The 24214-nt window shown below is 43.1% G+C and overlaps 1 long non-coding RNA gene across 1 annotated transcript in view; it reads left to right on the top strand.

Annotated features, from left to right (window-relative positions):
• The first annotated feature begins 10707 nt into the window (after positions 1 to 10707).
• The window catches only part of LOC144333768 (uncharacterized), a 69099-nt gene continuing 55592 nt past the window's right edge, over positions 10708 to 24214 (top strand). The window contains exon 1 of the long non-coding RNA XR_013402771.1: positions 10708 to 11084. This is a non-coding gene — a long non-coding RNA (uncharacterized LOC144333768). The remainder of the gene's footprint in view (positions 11085 to 24214) is intronic.

Below are 24214 nucleotides of genomic sequence, written 5' to 3'. Positions count from 1 at the left end.
TCATTCACGAGTTTTTTTGTTTGTTTGTTTTTTGGTTTTTTTGCCTCCTCCTGCCTCCATAATTCTTATGGCTCTTCCAGGATTGGGACATAGGATAAAAGAATAGAAGAAGGTTGAAATAATTCAATTTCTTGAGCCAATGGAATTCTTTGAACAACACTGGATGTTTTCCATTTCTGCCATTACTACAGACATCCAAAATCTGGCCATGATATGGGTTATAGGTATGAGTTACATGGTGACCTCTGCTAGGACTGCCAAACTACACTGTTTTCCAACGTGGGTGCTCTCTGGGTGATCTTTTGTGACTCTCCCAGCCTCTGCTCCTGGGGGTCTATTGTACAGTTTTGTTCCTTTTTTGAGATGAAGTTTTGCTCTTGTTGCCCAGGCTGGAGTGCAGTGGTGCGATCTTGGCTCACTGCAACCTCTGCCTCCTGGGTTCAAGTGATTCTTCTGCCTCAGCCTCCCGAGTAGCTGGGACTACAGGAACATGCCACCACGCCTGGCTAATTATTTGTATTTTATTAGAGACGGGGTTTCACCATGTAGCCCAGGCTGGTCTTGAACTCCTGAGCTCAAGCAATCTGCCTGCCTTGGCCTCTCAAAGTGCTAGGATTACAGGCGTGAGCCACTTCCCCCAGCCAGGTGTATTTCTTTCATAATGAGGCTTCTTAGGGAGAGCAGGACAGGCTTCACAAGCTGGTCTAAAGGTGACTTGAGAGAGTAGGAAAGGGAGATTGGCTTGGAGTTTTTCTTCTGGTAATTGGGTGGGGTGGGGGGGGGTGAGGGTCCCTGCGTATGGGGAGGCAGAGGCTTGTGTGGTTAGAATCTCCCACGAGTGCCAAAGGAGGGAGCACCTGAGCTTTCTTATCAGCTTGCCCAGATGTGGGCCACAAGGGGAAGAGAAAGTGGTGAGCATTAAAAATGACCAGGAATCAAACATCAAAAAATGGATTTAAACTATATTAAGACTTAGTCTAACTCTAGGGGACATGTGGCAAGACTTCCTGATAACTCTCTTCCCGGGCCTGGGTTTGGCTTCTAACTCATGATAGCACAGGACTATTGTACAGCTTAATAAATGTCTAGTTGGAGAGGGAGATGCCAATCTTTTCCTCATTCTCTACTGTGGTTCTCTTAGGCTTCTATTGCTTAGTTTGGAGGGGAAGATAGGGAAGAGGGACTCTGTCTTCCTCCACAGAGGGGAGAAAAATGTCACATCATTTCTAACTAGGCTGGCAACTCTCTACCTCAATGCCTCTCATCAATCCATGTTCCAAATTTCTACTATTCAGCTTTTTGGCTGCAATGAGTGATAGGAGTTGATAATTATGGACTAATTCTGCTATCTTAGATTTTACAGAGTGTTGGGGGCAATTATTACTCATTGTTTTCAGTTAACTTAACTCAAATTCTGAGATGATGGGAAAAGCGCTCATTCAACATCCAGTTATACACAGAGGAGGAGGGAAATTTCTTTCATTGGGATATCAGAGAGTGTAAGGCTGAGAACAGATGCAGGTGAATCCCTCCCTTCCCTCCCTCCCTCCCTCCCTCCCTCCCTCCCTTCCTTCCTTCCTTCCTTTCTTTTTTTTTGACAGAGTCTCATTTTGTTGCCCAGGCTGGAGTGCAGTGGCATGATCTCAGCTCACTGCAACCTCCACCTCCTGGATTCAAGCTAGTCTCCTGCCTCAGTCTCCCTACTAGTTGGGATTACAGGTGTGTGGCACCACACCCAGCTAATTATTTTAATTTTTATTTTTAGTAAAGATAAAAATAAACCAACACCATGTTGGCCAGGGTGTTCTCAAACTCCTGACCTCAGGTGATCCACCTGCCTCCCAAAGTAGTAGGATTACAGGCATAAGCCACTGTGCCCAGCCAGATGCAGGTGAATTAGAAGGTTTGCTTAAGGGAGGATGGGAAAAATTTATTTGGCTTCAGTCTCTAGTGAATTTTGAGGCAAGGGGAGCAGCTGAGAGTAAATGGGGAAAAGAAGGTATGTGAAGTTAAGGGAGGAAGTTATTTTGGGAGATGGAAGAGTAAGTTTACTCAAGAAACACAGTGGGATTGCTGGACAGTGGTGCCTTGCTACATGCCCTTTGAAGTTTGTGATCATGAATTTCAAGAGAAACCAGTCTATTCAGTTGGGTGACTTTTTTTTTTCTAGCAAATTTGTACCTGTTTGGTGCAGGCATGGAAAAAGCGAATGGTAGGATTCATCTGGGGTTGGGGTTTTCCAGGTGCCATGGACTAATTTTGTCCCTCCATCCTTCAAATTCATATGCCGAAGCTCAGCTGGCACGGTGGCTCATGCCTGTAATCCCAGCACTTTGGGAGGCTGAAGCGGGAGGATCACTTGAGGCCAGGAGTTTGAGATCAGCCTGGCCAACATGGTGAAACCCTGTCTATACTAAAAATACAAAACAGTCAGCTGCAGTGGCGTATGCCTGTAATCCCGGCTACTCAAGAGGCTTGGGTACGAGATTCACTTGAACCCAGGAGGTGGAGGTTGCAGTGAGCCAAGATTGGGTGACTGCACTCCAGCCTGAGTGACAGAGCAAGACCTTGTCTCAAAACAAAAAAAAAAAAAAAGAAAGAAAAGAAAAAGAAAAAATTCATATGTTGAAGCTCCAACCCCCAATGTTGCTGCATTTGGAGTAAGGCAGTAATTAAGTTTAATAAAATCCTGAGGGTGGAGCTCTGATAGGATTAGGTTCCTTATAAGAAGAGACACCAGAGAGCTTTTGGGCTTTCCCTCTCTCCTCATCATGTGAGGACTGTGAAAAGGCAGTCATCTACAAGACAGGAGGAGAGCCCTTTCCAAGGACAGACTCTACCAGACCTTGATCTGGGACTGCTAGTTTCCAGAACTGTGAGAAAATACATTTCTGTTGTTTAAGTCACCCGGCTTATGGTATTTTGTTATGGCAGCCCAAGTGTACTAACACACTAGGCAAGGATGACTGAGGGAAAGAGGGGCAAAGGAGTTATGGATGTTTGCAGAAGAGTGATTATAAGGAGGGGACCGTGAAATCTAGGCTAGACAAGGCGCTCTGGACATGAAGCCAAGAGAAAGCTGATGAACAGTGAGAAATGGTGGGATCAATGGATCAAATGTTGAATTATAGCAATGAGGATAAAAGGTGGTGGTTGTTTTCAAAGTTCATTCATGTTGTAGTATATATCACTATATTCTTCCTTTTTGTGGCTGAATAATACTTCATTGGATGGATATACCCTGTTTTCTTTATCCATTTATCAGTTGATGGGCATTTGGTTTGTTTGCAGAAATGTGAATTATTGGATTTTCTGTTTTTTTCCCAGTTAATTTTTACTGGGCTTCTGACATTTGCAGTTTAAAAAGTTTCACATACTGGTGAGTGTGAATGTCATAACAATGTCAATTGCACAGAGTTTTTATAGGGATTATACATGTAATGGACACTGCTGCACAGTCCAGAATACAGTCTGTGTACTTGGGAAAATCGAGGAAGAGTACGTTCACGCATTTAGTTATCCAATTGGTCCAGAGCCCCAGAACGGCTCAGTTTGTTTGTCCTTAGGGAAGATACAGAATATATATCTGCTACTAATAGCAGCGATATCTGCTATTTTCACTGTCTGTGAAAAGTAAGCATTTATCTAAAAATTACGCTTTCCTGCTTAATTTTTGTGTTTTACTTTTTAATATTTTTATTTAAGAAACAAACCCACCTATTCCTCATTGTCATGGTTCAGTAAGAAAGCTGTGACTAGATAGCACCGCTGGCCCACGGTTTCTGCTCTGAGGAAAGCAATAACAGAGGTTAGAACATTTCCTTCCTTTGGAATGGTCACCCAGCCCTGCTGGTGCAGGTAGCAGATATCTTTTCTGTATCTTCCCTAAGAACGAACAAACTGCGCAGTTCTGGGCTTCTGGACCAATTGGATAACTAAAAACTCCTACTTTAAGGCAGAGGATAGCAGCAGGTTAGATATGCCCGGAAGATACTTGCTGCAGTGTTTTTTTTTGTTTGTTTGTTTTTTTAATTGACAATAAAAACCTCTTTCAGCCTGTTTTTGTCTCTTGGTATACTGAACTTTTCCTTCATTCCAACAGAAGAGAATCAGAAAGGGTCTGCCTCCAAAAAGGATCACCCCTAATTTTTCCAGATCGTAAAACAGTAAGGTTCAATGTCTAGACCCTCAGTGTCACGAGTGTTACTCTGTGTCATGCCACCGCCAATGACCATTTTGGTTATTTGCTACTTCTACCACCACCCATCATTGTCATTATTCCCAGGGAACAGATTTTTCCTGTGCTGACCACACTTCTGATGCTTTCATACATGCAACTGAGTCACAAACTGCTACAGAGACAGATTTACTGATTTGTGATAAACATACTCAATTCACAAGTGATCTTCGGTGTTTACTTGTGTGTTCATAGGATTTTAACTAAGTGCAGCGCCCCCCCTCCACATCCCATGCCACTGGATTGTTGTCTAACTTTTCACGTTGGTTCATTGTTCTTAGGATATTGGGATCATTGTTCCTTCTCACAAAACAAAACAGTTTCTTTAAAATCAGGATGAATGAACAGTAATTGAGCACAAAAGCCTGACCTTGCCAACATTGCATTGCATGCTTAGTCAAATTAGTTTAGACCATTACAGTTTATATTAATTGTGGTTGTCATTTGTAATTAATGTGATTTAAAATTTGGAGAATTTTGGGATTGTTTTGGTCAGTTATGCTAGTGGGAATTTCAGAACATATTAACATTTTCTCTTGCTCCTTAAAATTGTTGTGTGTTTCCGTGTTTTGCTAACAGAATAATTATGTCTTTGACCTGATTTTGGAATAGGCTATCTTTAAAGTTAGCTCCGGGATAATGTGGAAACCATCCTTCACCCAATTTTCTCTGGTTTCCTTTGACGATCGACATAAGGCAGATGGGGAGAGAAGCAATCCATACATTTGAATTTTGGCTCATTGTGTAAGATGATAACATTGATCCAAATTTAGAATGTCTTAGAGTAACTTAAGACTTTCTACTAAAAGATACTTACTGTATCTTGGATATGAAACAGGTGGCTCAGCAGACAAGCATGAGCTGTTGTAATAAATGAACTATTATATGCAAAAAAGCTTTACGTTATCATCGTTAACCCTCATTAAAATCACAAGCTTTTAGCTTCTCACAGCTTGTTTTCTTTTAAAGAGATGATGTTCAAGGTCATGCTGTAGTCTTTGAAATGTTTACATTTAAAATAAAACCTCGTGGGCCGGGCGGGGTGGCTTAGCACTTTGGGAGGTCAAGACGGGTGGATCATGAAGTCAGGAGTTCAAGACCAGCCTGGCCAAGATGGTGAAACCCTTGCCTCTACTAAAAATACAAAAATTAGCTGGGCATGGTGGCAGGTGCCTGTAATCCCAGCTACTTGGGAGGCTGAGGCAGGAGAATCGCTTGAATCTGGGGGCCGTAGGTTGCAGTGAGCCGAGATGACCCCAATGCACTCCAGCTGGGTGACAGAGTGGGACTCCATCTCAAGAAAAAATGAAAATAAAAATAAATTAAATAAATAAAGCCTCTGCTTTTGCTTGTGAATTAATCTTATGAGAGAGGTGGCTTTGAAGTTGAGCAGTAATATCAACTTTAATTTTTTTTTTTTTTTTTTTTTGAGATGGAGTCTCTGTTGCTCAGGCTGGAGTGCTGTGGTGCAATCTTAGCTCACTACAACCTCTGCCTTCTGGGTTCAAGATATTCCCCTGCCTCAGCCTCTTGGGGTAGTTGAGACTACAGGTGTGTGCCACCCTCCCAGCTAATTTTTTTTGTATTTTTAGTAGAGACGAGGTTTCACCATGTTGGCCAGGCTGGTCTTGAACTCTTGACCTCAGGTGATCCGCCTGCCTCAGCCTCGCAAAGTGCTGGGATTACAGGTGTGAGCCACCACGCCTGGTCAACTTTAATGTTTTATTATCCTTTTCAGTCTCTCATACAGCTTTCAAAAAGTATTAAGTTCACAGAAATTCACCCAAACCCACATTTGCAGTCTCTCTTTCTTTTAGCAATCCTTGTCTCTTTTTTTCCTGGTTCTCATATGTGTCATTCTCTTTTTTTTTTTTTTTTTTTTTTGAGACGGAGTTTCACTCTTGTTGCCCAGGCTGGAGTGCAATGGCGCAATCTCGGCACACCGCAACCTCTGCCTCCCAGGTTCAAGCAATTCTCCTGCCTCAGCCTCCCAAGTAGCTGGAATTACAGGCATGCAGCACCAGGCCCGGCTAATTTTGAATTTTTAGTAGAGATGGGGTTTCTCCATGTTGAGGCTGATCTCAAACTCCGGACCTCAGGTGATCCACCCACCTCAGTCTCCCAAAGTACTGGGATTATGGGTGTGAGCCACCACGCCCGGCCTCTTATGCATCATTCTCAATACCACTAACCATGCATGGAGCCTATATCATTACATGAGAAAGCACAGGAATTTCCTTAGTAAATGTGTTCACGTTTTATCACTTTAAATACAGACTCTGATGGACTCTAAGCAAAGCAATGCCAGGGTGAAAAGGGTATACGAGATTTGTCTCAGGCCTCTGCCTCGTTCTCATTAGGCCTCACTTAATCTGGTTTTGGCTTTAGCTACACAACCCAGTTTAACTTACCTCCCCTGCCCCAATATTTTCCTGTGGAAAATTTTAGTTTTAGTTTTTAACTTTTGTAAAATTTGGTTGCTTTTGTTAAAAGATAAACTTAGGCACATTAAAATTTGGAAGAATTTATTTGTCCAGGCAGAGATTCATGAATTGGGCAGTGCCAGACCTCAAGCAGTCCAGGACTCCACCAAGGGGGTTTGATGGGAAAACTTTTATAAGGTGTTTGTGGAAGCAAGACAAAAAAAATATTTGATTGGTTAAAGTGGAAAGTCCCTAGTTAGAGGTTAGTTGGTGGTTTCTGATTGATTAAGCTTAAGTTTCATTTGACTGTTGACATTGAGTTAGGTTTTGGTTTACTAGTAAGGGACCCATGGTGCTGGAGTTGTTTCAGCCTAATGACCTCCTAATTAAATTTTTTAAATACTCTGAATGTTAAGAAATTATACTTCACTCAAGACTTCAGCTCTAGCTGGGCACGGTGGCTCACGCCTGTAATCCCAGCACTTTGGGAGGCCGAGGAGGTTGGATCACCTGAGGTCAGCAGTTTGAGACCAGCCTGACCAACAAGGTGCAATCCCGTCTCTACTAAAACTACAAAAATTAGCCAGGCGTGGTGGCAGGCCCCTGTAGTCCCAGCTACTGGGGAGGCTGAGAAAGGAGAATTGCTTGAACCCAGGAGACAGAGGTTACAGTGAGCCGAGATCATGCTACTGCCCTCCAGCCTGGGTGACAGAGGAGACTCCGTCTCAAAAAAAAAAAAAAAAAAAAGACTTGAGGTCTATACACACTGAAATTGTTATCCCTTTTGATGAAGAGGTAAATTTGGAAATGATGCTTAAAATATTGGGGTTTGGGCCGGGGGCGGTGGCTCAATCCTGTAATCCCAGCACTTTGGGAGGCCGAGACGGGCGGATCACGAGGTCAGGAGATCGAGACCATCCTGGCTAACACAGTGAAACCCCGTCTCTACTAAAAAAATACAAAAAACTAGCCGGGCGAGATGGCGGGCGCCTGTAGTCCCAGCTACTCGGGAGGCTGAGGCAGGAGAATGGTGTAAACCCGGAGGCGAGCTTGCAGTGAGCTGAAATCCGGCCACTGCACTCCAGCCTGGGCCACAGAGCGAGACTCCATCTCAAAAAAAATAAAATAAAATAAAATAAAAAAAAATCGGGGTTTGGTTTCAATAATTTATTGAATTTGTTGAATGTAGGCAGTATGTTGTTTTCACATTTATCATTTAAAAAGTTAATTTTAGCTTTAATTTTAAGTTCCGGGGTACATGTGCAGGATGTGCAGGTTTGTTACATAGGTGAACATGTGCGGTGGTGGCTTGCTGTACCTATCAACCCATCATCTAGTTATTAAGCCCAGCATGCATTAGCTATTTTTCCTAATACTCTCCCTTCCCCCATCCCACACCCTGACAGACCCCAGTGTGTGTTGTTTCCCTCATTTGTCCATTTGTTCTCATTGTTCAGCTGCCACTTATAAGTGAGAACATGTGGTGTTTGGTTTTCTGTTCCTGCGTTAGTTTGCTGAGGATAATGGCTTCCAGCTCCACCCATGTCCCTGCAAAGGACATGATCTTGTTCCTTTTTATAACTGCATCGTATTCCATTGTGTATATGTACCAGATTTTCTTTATCTAGTGTATCATTGATGGGCATTTGGGTTGATTCCATGACTCAAGATCTAGTACCAGAAATACCATTTGACTCAGCAATACCGTTAGTGGGTATATACCCAAAAGAATATAAATCATTCTATTACAAACATACATGCACATGTATGTTCATTGCAGCACTATTCACATTTATCATTTTATTTAATTGTAGAGAATAGGGGAGCATGGCCATGCAGACTTGGCCTAATATAAATTCATGAGCAATGTGCAACTGAGAATTCAAGTGATATAGAAGACATTGTTCGTTCTTTCTTTCTTTCTCTTTCTTTCCTTCTTTCTTTCTTTTTCTTTCTTTCTTTCTTTCTTTCTTTCTTTCTTTCTTTCTTTCTTTCTTTCTTTCTTTCTTTCTTTCTTTCTTTCTTTCTTTCTTTCTTTCTTTCTTTCTTTCCTTCTTTCCTTCTTTCTTTCTTTCTTTCCTGTCTCGGCTCACTGCAACCTATACCTCTCAGGTTCAAGCGATTCTCCTGCCTCAGCCTCCCAAGTAGCTGGGATTACAGGTGCCCACCACCACACTCGGCTAATTTTTTTGCATTTTTAGTAGAGAGGGGGTTTCACCATGCTGACCTGGCTGGTCTAAAACTCCTGACTTCAGGTGATCCACCCACCTCGGCCTCCCAAAGTGCTGGGATTATAGGCGTGAGCTGCACCTGGCGAGACTCTGTTTTCTCTTGAGAAATTTGCAAGGAGACATATGAGTATAATGAGACTATATTTTGAGATATAAACTTATTCCTCTCTCCTAATATTTTATGCTATCCTACCATTCTCCCCAACCTAGGAAGTAACTAGGGTACTTTACTTTAAGTGCCCCTAGGAGAGATTGTTAAAAAGAAGAAAGAAAATAATAAATACTTTTTGAGTTTCAAAATAGATACAGACCATATTTTGAAAGAAATGCTTTGTGAGACAAGGGGCATAAAGTTCTGCATGGCATAAAAAGTAGATTAAGAAGAATATGGAATTATGTGAGGAGTGTTTTTCCAGTATTTTGAAAAGACAGTCTAGAGAGAAGATAAACGCAGGTTGGGGAGGGGTGGTAGTAGGGACTTGAAACTTGAGGATCTGTAATAGAGGAGACTTGAGCTGAATGAGTTTTCAGTCCCCCAAAGAGCCATATTCACTCAAGCCTCAGTGATTTTGCTCATGCTGCTTCTACATTTGTATGCGGCTCAGCTGTTGTTTCTGTTGGGAGACCTGCTTTAGCCTACCCCAGTCTACCGAGTTTCTGTAATAAGTAAAGGGTTAACTCAGTAGGCCTGGGTTCCTCAAACTCTGCATTTTCCGAAGGTCTTCAGGAAGGGTCCTTGAATAGTTCCTGGGAGGTAACCTCTGAGCCCTTGAAATATCCTTTCTGACAAGACTGTCTTTGTGTACCTGAGACTTTGGTTTACATGGATCATTTATGCTAACAATGTGATTTATGATGAATGCCTGTTTTTGTGTGCCTGAAGTCCTGGGCCACACTGTATCAGTTTTACCTCTGGACGGAGGCCAGAGATAGAGTAACTAGAGTTGGTCATGCAGGAATCCCACACCTATGTGACTGACACCAATAAAAACCCCTGAACCAAGGCTTCGTTGGGGGGGTCCTGGTTGGCAACACTTTGCGCTTGTTATCACGCATTGTTCAACTGGTGGAAGTAAGTGCTGTCTGTGAGATTCCTCTGAGAGATGACAACTGGAAGCTTGTTCTTGGTGTCTCATGGACTCTGCCCTATGCACCTTTTTTTTTTTTCTGATTTAAGTCTGCATTCTTTTGCTGTAGTAAACCATAATTGTGAGCGTAATAGCTTTTCTGAGTCCTGTGAGTCCTTCCAGTGAATCATCAAACCTGAAGGTGATCTTGACATTCTTCGATAATTTTTTTCTCTAACACTTACCGCGCTGTTCATTCATCCATCCATCCATCCATCCATCCATCCATCCATCCATCCATCCATCCATCCATTTAACCAATGAACTAGTGAATGCCTGCCATGTCCCAGGCATTGTGTTAAGCCTAGAGGTATAGGAGTAAACATAATAGGCACAATCCTTACCATCAATGAGTTTATAGTCTGGTGGTGAAGGAGATAAGTAACCAGATAAATACAGTTCAGCATAGTAGCAGCTATGACGGGCATAGTGCAGGGTGCCATAGGGAGCAGAGAGATAAGAGGCCAACAATAACTAGTGGGGAGGGTGTCAGGTCAACCTTCCTAGAGTGGGTGAAGAGCTGCTTGCTAAGTAGGCAAGTGACAAAGGGTAGAAAAGGGTGATTAAAGCAGAGGCAACACATATAAAAACCAGGAAGTGAGAAGAGTGAAGTAATTTTATTGTATCTGGAAAGGAATTTTTGTTGTTGTGTTGTTTTGAGATGGAATCTTGCTCTGTCACCCAGGCTAGAGTGCAGTGGCGCGATCTCACCACAACCTCAGCCTCCTGGGTTTGAGTGATTCTTGTGCCTCAGCCTTCTGAGTAGCTGGGATTACAGACGCATGCCACCACGCCTGGCTAATTTTTGTATTTTTAGTAGAGATGGGGTTTCACCATGTTGGCCAGGCTGGTCTCGAACTCCTGACCTCAGGTAATCCACCTGCCTTGGCCTCCGAAAGTGCTCGGATTACAGGCGTGAGCCACTGCGCGCGGCCTGGAAATGAATGTTTGAGGGAAAAAGTGGCAAGAGATGAGGCTAGAGAAATATGTAGCAGCCAGAGTCAAGTAAGACATGATATGCTTCTCTTACACAAATGTGAAGAAGTCTGGATTTGGGAGAAAAAAGGTGAGTTCAGGTTTGGTCATGTTGATGTTGTTTAATGGTTTCTTCTTCCCTTCATCTGTAAATTCTATGAAGTCAGGCAATACTATTTATTAAATATAACTTATTCTGCTGTAAGTCAATAGTATCATTCCTAAGATGCTTATTACTACAAAAAGTATATTATCGAAACCATTGTCTCCGGAGATTAAGGAAATTAAGAGTTAGAGAGTTTTTAGAGGGGCAATATCAAAGTTATTTTTGCTGCAGGGATTTCAATAATAAAGGAATTTTGAATATAAGTATATTTAGTTATTAGATGCTAAAAATGATAAATTATATTAAAACTGACAAAATAAACTTCTTCACTTTCATTCCATTCTACTCCCTCCACTTATTATTTTCTTTAATCTTTGGCCTTGACCTGGCAATTTTACTTGCAGCACACCTCATAAACATCAAAGATAAACATAAGAGCAAATGCATTGCACAGGTGAATAAATACCTGAGAGTAGTCATTCATTCCAGCAAAGTGGCTCTGTGTCCTATGCTTTGTATACATGTTGTCTAAGTAGTCAGCGTTAGTTCTCTATCATAATCAAATTTTTAAACTACTGATTGTCAGGCCTCTGAGCCCAAGCCAAGCCATCACATCCCCTATGACTTGCACGTATACACCCAGATGGCCTGAAGTAACTGAAGAATCACAAAAGAAGTGAAAATGCCCTGCCCCGCCTTAATTGATGACATTCCACCACAAAAGAAGTGAAAATGGCCTGTCCTGGCCTTAAGTGATGACATTACCTTGTGAAAGTCCTTTTCCTGGCTCATCCTGGCTCAAAAACCTCCCTGACTGAGCACCTTGTGACCCCCACTCCTGCCCACCAGAGAACAACCCCCCTTTGACTGTAATTTTTCTTTACTTACCCAACTCCTATAAAACGGCCCCACCCTTATCTCCCTTCGCTGACTCTCTTTTCGAACTCAGCCCGCCTGCACCCAGGTGATTAAAAAGCTTTATTGCTCACACAAAGCCTGTTTGGTGGTCTCTTCACACAGATGTGCATGACACTGATCACATTATGGCCTAGGGAAATTATTAAAATTAGCACTACTGGAGAAATGGTTGCTATCCATTCCCCCACGATGTGAAATGGCATCTTTGTAATACGCTCAATTCCTGTATATATACATATGAATTTTTTTTTTTGACAGTCTCGTTCTGTCGCCCAGGCTGGAGTGCAATGGCATGATCTCAGCTCACTGCAACCTCTGCCTCCCAGGTTGAAGCGATTCTCCTGCCTCAGCCTCCTGAGTAGCTGGGACTACAGGTGTGTGCCACCACACCTGGCGAATTTTTTTGTATTCTTAGTAGAGACAGGGTTTCACCATGTCAGTCAGGTTGTTCTCAAACTCCTGACCTCAAATGATCTGCCTGCCTCGACCTCCCAACGTGCTGGGATTTCAGGGGTGAACCACCATGCCTGGCCCAGGAAGCTATATTTAAAACAAAACAAAACAAAACAAAAAACTCTTCTGGAGATTCTGATATTTACCCAGCTTTGTGTATGATGACTGTAGATGATGTAAAGATATGTACTATAAGTCAGAATTCTTCTCTAGCAAATCAGTCCTGAAAGTGAGATGGCATGAACATAACATTTCAGTTTAACCAACATTTATTGAATGTATGAGACACTGGGCTAGGAGTTGGAGCTATAAAGATTAGTAAGTCATGGACTTTGTCCTTAACTCTGGTAATGAAAGAAACAAACACACAGCCAGGTATCTTCAAAAGAAAGCATGGCGGCCCGGCATGGTGGCTCACGCCTGTAATCTCAGTACTTTGGGAGGCGGAGGTGGGCAGATTACTTGAGGTCAGGAGTTTGAGACCAGCCTGGCCAACATGGTGAAACCCCATCTCTATTACAAATACAAAAATTAGCTGGGTACGGTGGCGGGTGCCTGTAATCCCAGCTACTTGGAGGCTGAAGCAGGAGGCTCGCTTGAGCCCGGGAGGCAGAGGTTGTAGTGAGCCAAGATCACGCCATTGCACTCCAGCCTGGGTGACAAAGCTAAACTGTCTCAAAACAAACAAACAAAAAAACAAGGTAAGGTGCACAGACTTCTGCTCGCTGAAGAATTCCAGGGAAGCTTCCTGAGAAAGATGAATTTTGAACTGAACCAGAATGACATCACCAGGTACAGAAGTGGAGCTGAGGGTGCCAGAGGCCACTGCTGGCCCGACTCATTGTATTCTGTGTGACTAGTGCTCCTGGGGTAATGCAATGGGGCAGTTCTGGAAGAGGAGTCTTGAAGGGAAGATCAGCCCAGGTAGAACAGAGGTGGAGGGTTGTAAAATAGCAGAGTGTGTTTAGGGAACTGGAATCAGTTTGCTATTACTATACTGTAAAATTAAGGTGGAAAGTGGTAAAATGCAAAACTAGAGGATGGGTGATTCTGTGCTGTGGATCCGGGACTGCACTCTGTAGGCAGTGGAGAACTATAAGTGGGTTTAAGTAGGAGAGAGATGTAAAGGTCTGAATTTCCAAAAGATGTCTCCTGTGGTAGTGTGGAGGGTGAACTTGAGGGGGTAAGATCAGAAGACAAGAAAGAGACTAGTTGCTGTAGTTCTGTGAGTGATGAGGATGACAAGAACTAGGGCATTGCAAGAGGGCAGAATAGGTGTGAATGTTAGAGATATTCAGGGCATCCAGAATTTGGTTTATGATTACAGTAAAGGCTGAGGGGAAGGGGGGACTCCAGGATGACTCCCAGGTTTCTGAGAGATTTAGAGTGTGAGAGAAGATGATGTCTTTTTTTTTTAAAGACAGTTTTGCTCTTGTTGCCCAGGCTGGAGTGCAGTGCCATGATCTTGGCTCACTGCCAGCTTCACCTCCCAGGTTCAAGTGATTCTCCTCCCTCAGCCTCCTAAGTAGCTGGGATTTCAGGCACCCATCACCATGCCTGGCTAATTTTTGTATTTTTAGTAGAGACGGGATTTCATCATGTTGGCCAGGCTGGTCTCAAACTTCTGACCTCAGGTGATCCACCTGCCTTGGCCTCCCAAAGTGCTGGGATTACAGGCATGAGCCACCGCACCCAGCCATGATGTCAGTTTTTGGTCATGCCAAGTCTGAGGTACTTGTTAACCACCTTGCCTTATAACACAAGATTTAAAGTAATAAATGACACAGAGAAAACAGAAATAGAACTCAGAGGAATAAAATAAAAATAGGACTCAGAAGAGAATAAATAATTTCTAGTTTTCAGAATTAGGAAAGATAGAATTGTGACTGGAATTTGTGGGTTCTTGGTCTCACTGACTTAAAAGAATGAAGCCATGGACCCTTGCGGTGAGTGTTAACAGTTCTTAAAGATGGTGTGTCCGGAGTCTGTTCCTTCAGACGTTCAGATAGACGTGTCTGGAGCTTCTTCTTTCTGGTGGGTTCGCGGTCTCACTGTCAGGAGTGAAGCTGCAGACCTTAGTGGTGAGTGTTACAGCTCTTAAAGGCAGCATGGATCTGGAGTGAGCAGAGCAGCAGCAACATGTATCACACATAGCCAAAGAATAATGCTTCCACAGTGTGGAAGGGGGCCTGGGAGGGTTGCAGTTGGCTGGCAGGGGCAGCCTGCCTTTATTCCCTTATCTGGCCCCACCCACATCCTGCTGATTGGTCCATTTTACAGAGAGCTGATTGGTGCGTTTACAACCCGTGAGGAAGACACAGAATGCTAGACAGAAACGTTCTCCAAGTTTCCACTAGGTTAGCTAGATACTCTGAGTATCTAGCTAGACACAGAGTGCTGATTGGTGTATCTACAATCCCCCAGCCAGACATAAAAGCTCTCCAAGTCCCCACCAGACTCAGGAGCCCAGCTGGCTTCAACCAGTGGATCCTGCACCGGGGCCGTGGGCGGAGCTGCCCACCAGTCCCGCACGGTGCGCCTGCACTCCTCAGCCCTTGGGCGGTCCACGGGACCCAGCGCCGCGGAGCAGTGGGCGGCGCTCGTCGGGGAGGCTCGTGCCGCGCGGGAGCCCACCGTGGTGGGGGGTTGGGGCGTGGCGGGCTGCAGGTCCCGAGCCCTGCCCCGCGGGGAGGAGGCTCAGGCCCGGCGAGTATTCGAGAGCTGTGCGTGCGGGCCGGCAGTGCTGGGGGACGCGGCGCAACCTCCGCAGCTGCTGGCCCGGGTGCTAAGCCCCTCACTGCCCTGGGCTGGCGGCGCCGGCCGGCCGCTCCGAGCGCGGAGCCAGCGGAACCCGCGCCCGCGCCCGCCGGAACTCGCGCTGGCTCGCGAGCGCCGCGCGCAGCCCCGGTTCCCGCCCGCACCTCTGCCTCCACACCTCCCCGCAAGCAGAGGGAGGCGGCTCTGGCCTCGGCCAGCCCAGAGAGGGGCTCCCACAGTACCGTGGCGGGCTGAAGGGCTCCTCAAGCGACGCCGGAGTGGACGCCGAGGCCCAGGAGGCGCCGGGAGCCAGGGCTGCTAGCACGTTGTCACCTCTCAGAATCACAGAGGACTGGTCTAGGCCTTGAAGGATTGGTAAGATTTGGATATGGGGATATGATGGGAGGGAATTGTCCAAGTGAAGGCACAGTCACCCTCAGGATATTGTTGTGGGAACAATTTGAGACTTCTTGTTTGTGTGACGATAGAGTAAGCTAAAGCCAGATGAGGAGGATGTGGCTGCCACGGTACGTTGGAGCCAAGTCCTGAAAGGCTCTGGGGTTCTGTCTCTAATGAGCATTGGGCTTCACGTTAGGCAATACTTTGAATGGGACTACACTTAAGGAAAAATAATCTCAGGTATTATATAAGATACATTAGAGGTAGAAAAATTAAAGGCAGAGAGGAGTCAGGACACTACACCAGGATGCCAGAAACAGGAATGGAGAGGAGGGACCAGTGATGAAGAAGAGCAGGAAGTTATTGCATTTGAGAGTGTGGCTCAGGTCAAAGGTTACAGATGGTTGGATTACAAGGGATTGAGAAGATGGTCTGCCTCTATAGAAATAAAGGCATCTAATAGAAAAACAGGTTTATACTGAACCCCTAGATCTGGCTCTGAACATTTAGGTACGTGCTATACTAATTTGAATCCAGAGAGATCCATGTAGTGGGTCGAGACACCTTACAAAGTGTGAAAGTTAGCTTTATAAAATGTGAGGTAAATGGAAACAAGGCCCCTTCCTTCCTTCCTTCCTTCCTTCCTTCCTTCCTTCCCTCCTTCCCTCCTTCCCTCCCTCCCTCCCTCCCTCCCTCCCTCCTTCCTTCCTTCCTTCCTTCCTTCCTTCCTTCCTTCCAGTTTTGCTCTTACAGCCTAGGCTAGAGTGCAATGGCACGATCTTGGTTCACTGCAACCTTCGCCTCCCAGGTTCAAGTGATTCTCCTGCCTCAGTCTCCTGAGTAACTGGGATTACAGGTGCCCACCACCACACCTGGCTACCTTTTTGTATTTTTAGTAGAGATGGGGTTTCGCTTTGTTGGCTAGGCTGGTCTCAATCTCCTGACCTCAGGTGATCCACCCTCTTTGGCCTCCCAAAGTGCTGGGATTACAGGTGTGAGCCACTGGACCCGGCCACAAGACCAGTGATTTCTACAAAAGTCGTATGTGTTTTCAAATGAGACCAGCATAATATTTACAACTTGAGGTAATCTCAAGAGTTTACTAGAATTCTGTATTAATAAATTAATATATTGTTAAAGTGCTTTGGATTCTATAATGTAAGTAAAGATACTTTCTGCCATCATAAATAATTGATTGAGGCAAGCAAGAATCATCAATGGATGCTTAAACTAGTGGGTGAACTTTTGAAGAGTAATAGATATTTACATGATCTAAAATTTAGCTTTCTTCTATTCTTCTTTTTCTTTCTTTCTTTTTTTTTTTGAGAGGGAGTCTCGCTCTCTCGCCCAGGCTGGAGTGCAGTGGCACGATCTTGACTTACTGCAAACTCCACCTTCTGGGTTCACACCATTCTTCTGCCTCAGCCTCCCGAGTAGCTGGGACTACAGGCGTCCGCCACCGCGCCTGGCTAATTTTTTGTATTTTTAGTAGAGACAGAGTTTCACCGTGTTAGCCAGAGTGGTCTCGATCTCCTGACCTCGTGATCCACCCGCCTCGGCTTCCCAAAGTTCTGAGATTACAGGCGGGAGCCACCACGCCCGGCCTATTTTTCTTTATATTTGTTTTTAAGGCACAAACCATTCACCAGCTTCAAAGGGTTAAAATAAAATAATGGCAGTCTCATTTATTGTTTGGCGTACTATACAACCTTCGGACACTAGGAGAATTCATTTCCCACTAGAGGGCGCTCAGGTGTTGCTTAATTCACTTCTTAGGTTTTGGGACCTCCTTTGTAACTCAAACTGTAAAATGGAATTTTAATTTTTATATTTGTGGGTGAACTTAACTAAGATTTTAGGATTAATGTAGCAACAACATTTTAAAGCTTGGAGGTGTCTTGTTTTTCCTTTTGTATTAAAAATAATTACCCAAATGACAACAATCAAAACTCCCTCCAAAAAGAAAAAAATAAACTTCCACCATCCCCCAAATAAATCGTTTTTGTTTTCCAGCAAACATTTCTGGTCCTGGTTCATCGCAGGTTTGAGAGCCACAGTGTCTTCTCCATTATTTACCTACTCTAGAACCACTTTATAGAAGGTGGAGGTGGGGTGGGATGGCCAGGGTGAGATAAACTCTCCGTGTCAGAATTTGGTGCAAGGCACTGACACTTTTGTGAGTCTTGCCTTACGTTAGACTATGCTAATGGTTCTCAACCCACCAAGCAACATCAGCATCTCCTGGGAACTTGTTAGAATGGAAATTCTTGGGCCCCACCCCAGACCTATTGAATTAGAACTTCTGAGGGTGGACCCATTGGTCTGCATTTGAACAATTTCTCTGAGTGATTCTGATGAATGCTACAGTTTGAGACCCACTAGCTTAGATACTTGGTTTTTACAGGGCACACTGCTTTTGGGCAATCAGAGCCCAGGTTTTATCAGTTAGTGTCCCCTCTAAGAATCAGGAACAGACTGCCTCCAGGCTAGGTCTCAGACCCTTAGGCAAATGGCAGTCAGGGTCAAGGTGGTTTTCTACCTGCTTCAAGTTTCTAAAGAGAACTTGTCTTTCACCAGTCTCAGCAGGGGCACCAGTCCGTAGACCATTCACATATAGAGGGCACCATGACAGTTAAGAATTTATGGGCAGGTGCAGTGGCTCATGCCTGTAATCCTTGCATTTTGGGAGGTTGAGGCGGGTGGATCACCAGAGGTCTGGAGTTTGAGACCAACCTGGTCAACATGGTGAAACCCCATCTCTACTAAAAATACAAAAAATTAGCCAGGCGTGATGGCAGGTGCCTGTAATCCTAGCTACTTGGGAGGCTGAGGCAGGAGAATCACTTGAACCTGGGGAGGTGGGGGGGCGGAGGTTGCAGTGAGTCGAGATTGCACCATTGCACCCCAGCCTGGAATTTTCTTTTAATCCCAGCTCTCCCACCTAATAGGACTGACTGTGAGCAAGTTACTAAACCTCTTTTTAAATTTTACTTTCTTTCTTATTTGCAAAATAGGAATGATAATAATCATCTAACAGAGTTAGTGTGAGAGAAAGGAATACAATCAGAAGGTAAATTGTGGAAATAAGGCACCATTATCTGTATATTACTGTTCCAGGAAATGCTGTAGAGTTAATAGGGTAGTTCTAGCCACATGATAGGGCTAGATATACATTAGTTCCCTTTCTTTCAAAGCTTTGTACATTTTGAGTATTCAGGGCCCTTTTAAATTGTCAAAGTGGGCTGGGACTGGTGGTTTATACCTGTAATCCCAGGACTTTGGGAGGTCAAGGTGGGAGCATCACTTGGGCCCCGGTTTTCAAGGCTGCAGTGAGCTATGATTGTTGCCATGGTGCTCCAGCCTAGGCAATAAATAAATAAATAAATAAATAAAATAAAAATAATAAAAAATCAAAAATCATCAGAGTGAATTATGTTCTTGTACTGTTTACTTCCAGCTTCACACTCCAGCTCCTGGATTTCTGGAGTGGCTGGGAGAGGGTCCTATTTTTCTTCCTTTTCTCACACAGGGGTCTTTTGGGCCAGATTTCCTAATCTTTTTCCCTCCAGATCACAAAGCTTATATTTTTATTGTAGAAAATGTGCAATATTCAATAAAGCATAAACGAGGAAATGAACATCGCCAGTCCTTCTCCAGAAGAAAACATTATTCATGTTTTGGAGTATTTCCTGCTAGACTTTCCCCCCTTCGCTTACATAAAATTGCTATCATAACGCACGTTCAATTTTCCTTCCTGCGTCAGGGCTGCTTTAGATGTGATTCTCTTGGCTGGGCACGGCTTTCTCTGGCTTGGGTTGCTCCTTCTTTCCCTACCTTTTCCTCCCATCCCAGCCCACCCTGATGCTTCAGATAAGGTGAGGACTCCCTGCTAGACGCTTTCAAAGTGTGCTGTGCTCACTCTGTACCGTGTTGCTCATGGTCTGTAATTATACATTCACCTGTGTGATGGTGTGAGTTGTCTCTGTGGCTGAACTGCAAGCTCTGGGAGAGTAGGAGCTGTGTCTGGTTTACTCACAACTGGATGCCAAGTGCTAGCACAATGCTGGACACATAGTGTGCCCTCAACACATCATTTTTGAAGGAGTGAATAAGTAAATGAAGAATTTTGTAAGCATTTTTCCCACACTGGACATGATTTTATTTTATTATTTATTTATTTTGGATGTGATTTTAACTGGTGGATGTTCGGGGATAGACGAGGTGTTCTCTCAGGATTTCAGATAAGTCCGTGGATGTCTGAAGCAGCCTGTTATGGCAGAAGGATTCCTGCGCTGGAACTAAAGAAACCCACATTCTGCTTTTTGCTCTACCAGTTCCTCTGCTGTTGAGCAAGTCATTGAGCCTCATTTTCCTTATTTATACTCTGCTTCTCTCCCAGATGATCTCACACATAAAATAAAAAAATGCATGAGAAAGCCCTTCTCAATTGCAAAGGTCCATAAAAATATATAGGGAAGGTTGTTCAAAAGATATTTTGCTTTATAAATAAATGGAGCCACTTGCTAATTTGCGCTGAGGTGCTAACTTTAAAACTTGAAATTGTTTCCAAGACAGTCTCCCGTTTCAAAGCTTAATAATTGGAAATAATTGTGAGTCTGAATGGCTTTAGTAGCCAAAATACATTAACTACTACTTTATTTCTTAAGGGCAGACATTGTAGAGTTTGTTTCAATTTTGTACTTAAAGATGGCAATAAATAATTATGATATGTTGTGACAATAGAAACTTAGATTTATGTTTCTTGCAAATTTCATTGTGCTGAGGCAGTCAAGATATTTTTTGGAAGACTAGCCAATGAATGTATATTGCATAGATTATTTTAAAAACACAACCTATGTTTTAAATTTTTTCTTTCTTTAAATAAAGTAAGCTTTTTACTGATATATAGTATACATACAAAAGAGTGCTTAAATCATCAGTATTTTGAGGAATGTTCACAAATGCTCACAAATGCAATAGGCCTAATGTAATCGACAGTGAGATAAGAAAATAGAGCATGTCTGGCATCTAGAAGCCCCTCCCTATTCCAGATACCACCCCAAGAAGAAAACTTTTATTCTGACTTCTGTCATCAGAGACTCATTTTTCTTGTTTTAAACCTTTACAAATGAAACTATCCACTATGTTGTCACCTTTTATGCTTGGCTTCTTTTACTCAAAGTTATTCATCCATTTTGTTGCCTGTAACAATAGTGTGTTATTTTTTTTTTTTTTTTACACTGCAGGAATATGTTTATTTTTGAGATCTATTGCACATCATGGTGAATATAGTTAATAATAGAACATTGTATGTTTCAAAATTGCTAACAGTGTGCATTTCAAATGATCTCACCACAAGAAATGTTAAATATGTGGGGTGATGTGTATGTTAACTTGGTTGATTCAGTTATTTCACATTGTATTCAAAGACCGTAATAGCACTTGGTATCACATTACATATATAGAATTATAAATGGTCAACTTTTAAATTTTTCTTATTTATTTATTTTTTAATAGATACCGGATCTTGCTATGTTACCCAGGCTTGTCTTGAGCTCCTGGGATCAAGTGATCCTCCAGTCTTGGCCTCCCAAAATGTTGGGATTACAAGCCTGGGCCACTTAACCCACCCAAACCCTAGTTTTTGAATATTCTCTGTACCTTATTCAATAGGAAAGGAATATGGTACAATTTGGAATTTCCAAAATGGAGCTGATATCTTTGTGATATGATTAATATTCATATTTAAAGGTGGGATGAAAGAAAGTTTTCCACCAAGGTCTTAGATGCCAAGAATTAGAATAAATAACCCCTATAACTAAATTTTATTGGTTGATTCTTTGGTAGTTTTCCGTTGTATCTTAAATAATTTCCTTTCTGTTTTAGTTTATGTGATAGTACTTGAAATGTATATACATTGAGGACATAAAACATTTTGGAGAACAGATAAGAATTGAAACTATGATAGAAAGAAAGACCAGTCTCTTACTATCTGTGAAAATTTGTGAGTTCATGGATAAAATGAGGCAGTGTTTCCTGATTTTATTTTTTGATAACTCCAACACACTCTATTGAAAAAGAAACATTTTTCTTTTCTTTCTTTGTAACACCAATTAGTAAACACATAGCATTTTAGAAGAGGAAAATACTTTAAAAGTTCAATGTCCTTGTTTCATAGATAATATCTAACATTTACAAAGAAATTTACAATTGCTTCCAGATAACATGATTTCATAGAATCCTCAGAACTCTGTTATTACCCTCAATTTAAAATGAGGAAATGGAGACTCAGAGGACTTAAATGACTTATCTAAGGTCACAGAGATAAACATAATAATGATGGATAATATTAATTGAGCACTTACTCTATGCCAAGGCTTCCTCTTGCATGATCACATTTAATCCTCACAATAGTCCTATTACCTCTTATGTAATATGTGACAAGCTAGCATTTTAAATCAGTGCTAAGAAACTGGCATAACTGACTTTTTTCCTGCATGCTCTTCTATAGACACAACCTAAAAAATAAAATCAATATGATTTTATGTATTTAGGATAGTATCACATTGCGATGTATGAGGTTGATTGGTTAAGTAAATAGTATTCTTATTTTACAGATGAGAAAATATGGACATGGAGAATGAAAGACTCCCATAGTAGTACTGTGCTAGCTGACGATGATGAGCAGAGGCAAGAAGCCAGTTCTTTTCACCACACTAGCTTCTTTTTCTCTGACATGTGTCTCAGAATGTGGAGTGGGCAATTGGTGACTTGGATCCAAAGCTAAGGACAGAGAGGCACCAAGAACCTCATTCCGAGTACTGGAGGCCAAGTACCTCCTCTGGGATTTAGTAAGAGGCAAACTGACTGGGCATTCCCCTAATGATCATCTGAGACTCAACCACTCCTCATGCCCAATCTGTTTACACTTTTGACTAGACAGGGAAGATAGGCATGTGATGAGAGTCTCAAGTCTTTGGTGAAAAGTACAGTGGCTCCTGCTTTGAAGCCAAAGACTGGGCACCCTGAGGACCACCTACAGGGAGTGGGACTAAATGAGAAGAATGACATCTTATTTCTTAGCTCACACCAGCTGATCTGACCCCAGTGCCTCTGAGAGTAAGGGAATGGAGAATTGAGATAATGAGGCAGAGGGAAGTGAGGCAGTGGAGCAGGCTGCACCCACCTGGTGGTATGGCAGTTCTGTATGGGTCTTCCAGGGGTCAAAAAGCCGCCATGGAAGTAGCCGGACTTGACTTAACCTGCCAGTACTCTACTCAAAAGGAGTTGGGGGAATGCCAGGGGAAGCATTGAAGGGGTGGTAGAAGAGCCAGGTGGAGGGTGCTCCCACAGCAGGAAACTCTGCCCTGGGGAGACTCCTGCAAGTCCCTAATGTAGCCCATGGAAGAGCCTGTGTTGGGACACGCACCACACAGAGACTAATCGACAGCACCAGCCAAGAGAAGACCACAGCTGCAGCACTGAATGAGACAGTTCCTTTCTGTCTCTGCATCTACTACAAACCACCACCCCCAAAGCCAACAACTCAAGAGGGAAGGAAGGTGGAGACTGCACCCCTTTTCCATTTCAGGCCCTGGCCACAAATGCTTAAGCTCTCTACAGGAAGGGAGGATTGGACTTCTTCATTTCAAAGCTGTGAGAGCTGCCCAGAATGTTGTTAGGTGGTGAGAAAGGGAGGTTCAGCAGAGCACGGTTAAGGTAGTGATTGGGGGCAAAAAGGATACTTTATACTTTTACTCTACTGAATTCAGGTTGGGTGGAATAGACATTACATATGCTTCTCTCTCTATATATAAATATAATAATGTTTATTGATAGCTTTGCATTGTTTTCAAATATGCAGAAAGTCTTATGGGATGATATTGTCAGGAACCAAGTAGCATTTTAAAAATTATTGCATATCCAAGTGATGAAATTAAGAAAACATGGGCCAGCAAAAAAAGGTAACCTCCTCTTTTCTTCTGAGTTTTCCTTTTGCCCCAGCAGATATGTTGGCATCTGACCTGCCAGAATGTTAAGAAATCCTGACTCACAGACTAATAGACTCAGTCAGTATTCAATTAGTATCTTCCATGGCGAATACCATAGGAATGAAAGAGTATATAAAAAATGGTCCTGGCCAGGTACAGTGGCTCACACCTGTAATCCTAGCACTTTGGGAGGCTAAGGCAGGTGGATTACTTAAGTCCAGGAATTCAAGACCAGCCTGGAAAACATGGTAAAACCCTGTCTCTAAAAGATATACAAAAAATTAGCTGGGCTTGGTAGTACATAACTGTAGTCTCGGCTACTCAGGAGGCTGAGGTGGGAGGATCACTTGAGCCCAGGAGGTCGAGGCTGCAGTGAGTCATGATCATGCCACTGCACTCCAGCCTGGGTGATAGATTATGATCCTATCTCACCAAAAAAAAAAAAAAAAAAAAAAAATTACCTACTGTAGATAAACGTATACTCATTAAAGATAGGGCAGCGTATAACAAGTGCCAAGTGAATCAAAGTGACAGCAAAGGTAATGTATGACTTTAGATTACCTAGAGACCCTCTTGCACTGGTTGCCTGATCAGAAA

This window comes from Macaca mulatta, chromosome 13 (assembly GCF_049350105.2).
Source record: "Macaca mulatta isolate MMU2019108-1 chromosome 13, T2T-MMU8v2.0, whole genome shotgun sequence".
Taxonomy (NCBI): domain Eukaryota; kingdom Metazoa; phylum Chordata; class Mammalia; order Primates; family Cercopithecidae; genus Macaca; species Macaca mulatta.
Note: the sequence above shows the minus strand (reverse complement) of the source record. Positions and strands in the feature narration are given on the sequence as shown.